At 30.2% G+C, this 2,049-nt stretch overlaps 1 protein-coding gene across 2 annotated transcripts in view; it reads right to left on the bottom strand.

Annotated features, from left to right (window-relative positions):
• The window catches only part of THNSL1 (threonine synthase-like 1 (S. cerevisiae)), an 11,930-nt gene that overhangs the window by 5,087 nt on the left and 4,794 nt on the right, over nucleotides 1–2,049 (bottom strand). For both annotated transcript variants that reach the window (XM_008574107.1, XM_008574108.1), the window contains exon 2: nucleotides 73–242. The gene's annotated coding sequence lies outside the window, so the exon portion shown is untranslated. The remainder of the gene's footprint in view (nucleotides 1–72; nucleotides 243–2,049) is intronic.

The following is a 2,049-nucleotide window of genomic DNA, read 5'->3' as shown; positions in this document are numbered from 1 at the left end:
TCTATGTTACTTAAACTCTGTTCTGTAATTAAACACTTTAGCCATTTTAAATTCACTCTGAGTTTAACTTACAAGTAAAATTATAACTTGAGAGAAGGAATTCATTTCCTTATTAGACTTTTCAGCTTGTATGAGCTGTGCTTAACTCCCACTGACATGTAAACATAGGACACACCGGAACCAATCTTAGATGAAGAGTTTGTTAATTCTGAGACAAAGTTGATCTTTGCAAAAAGTGGAGTCTATAATAGAAAAAAAAAATCAAGTTAATCATTAATGCATACAGTATTATAAAATTCCATACATATACTAGTCTATTATTTAAAAATCCATCTGCAACTGTAAAAATACAGAAAAATTGATGAAACATGATACAGAAAATCATGTTTCCCCAAATCTACTATCAAAAGATTAAGATACTGTATTTTTTCAACATGCATGTCTTATCATAGAAAAAAATTTTACTAAACAGTACAGAAAAAATTTCTGCCATTAAGCAATTTTAAAAAATAACCAAATAATAACAAATATAAACTCTTTCACAATGGCAACTGGAACTTTTAATAATTGAACTGTATGTTTAACAATCAGAGGAAAAAAAATCAGTAGATGAAATGAGTGTCTGAATTGTCCTTTTAGGTTGTCTTACCCACCTGAATCACCACATGATTTTTATATGATAATATTTAGTGTAAAAAACCCAAATGAAGCATCTGCCACACACAGGTACCTCTTAGCTATTTAAATGAGTCTGTAATAAATTCAAAGCACATATCATAGTGGTTAGCACATAAAAATACTAATAGTAATAGTAATAGTAATAGTAATAGTAATCACTGTCACTCAATGTAATAGTAATAGTAATAGTAATAGTAATCACTGTCACTCAATGACAATAGATTAAGATTATATAAACTGTATCAGAATATCAAGGCACAAGATTAGGAATATTTTTTGTGGTTTGGTTTGCTGATAAACCTTTAGAGAAAACAGTGGTGCTTACCCCAAATCAAGAACTTTTGCTATGCAGTCTAATTCTTTCCCTGGAGTAAACCAAGGACCAGAGAGAACTGTACATTTGGATCATATCAGCCATTTATTTTATTAAACTGTATTCTGGTGCTGTACTTTAGCACTGTTTTGAGGGTAATGTATAAAACCACCTGATTAACCTCCTATTCAGAAGGCTACGTCCTTTTTGAATTTATAATACATAACTTTCTGATAATCTGTATCAGTAATAATTATATATTATCTGAGTAGGTGGTTTGTTTTATGGACACTACATCTTTTAACTTATCTTTTCTTCCACTTTGTATTGGTTCCTACAATGCTTAACTCCATTAAAAGTAGAAGACTGTAAGGCAAACAGCATATGTGTTAACTTCACCTTATCTTTTGTAATCTTACTTTTCCTTTGTTTCGCTTACCCTATGCCTTCTCATTTTAAAATTTTATCTCATTTCTCCTTTTCGAAATATTCTGGAGTAGCAAAATACATATGAATTAAAAAGAGAAAATTCTTACAGTTCAATTTATAAATTCTGTATATTATTTCAGCACAAAAATCTTCCTTGCACTAGCAGAAGGCAGTTAAGTGCTATAACAGGTAAGAAATATTATCATTTCTGAAGAAAAATAAAGAAGATGAATTCTATTTTAAGCTACATGCTAAATTTTATTTTGTAACAGTTAGCCACAAATTTAATTTTAAAGACTCAACATCCATTTTAAGCAAACCAGATGACAAGATGGAAAATTGCCCACAGCACGTAACATTTCTGTAAACTCAGTTTTTACTTAAGAAGTAATATACAATCAGTTCTTGTTATTCACAGTAGCTATGTTCTACAAAGTCATGACTAATGCTGAATTAGTAAATACTGAACCATTGCTCCTAGGGGAAAAACAGGATTAGGTTCCTGTGAGCTTCTGGTCACAACATTTTTGCCAACTGATCAATACATTACCTTATTTTTTGTGTGTTTTTATTTCATATATACTTGATTCATTACCACTGAACTCACAGCTAATAGCACTGTAACTCAT

This window comes from Galeopterus variegatus, unplaced genomic scaffold (assembly GCF_000696425.1).
Source record: "Galeopterus variegatus unplaced genomic scaffold, G_variegatus-3.0.2 Scaffold998, whole genome shotgun sequence".
In the NCBI taxonomy this organism is placed as follows: Eukaryota; Metazoa; Chordata; class Mammalia; order Dermoptera; family Cynocephalidae; genus Galeopterus; species Galeopterus variegatus.
Note: the sequence above shows the minus strand (reverse complement) of the source record. Positions and strands in the feature narration are given on the sequence as shown.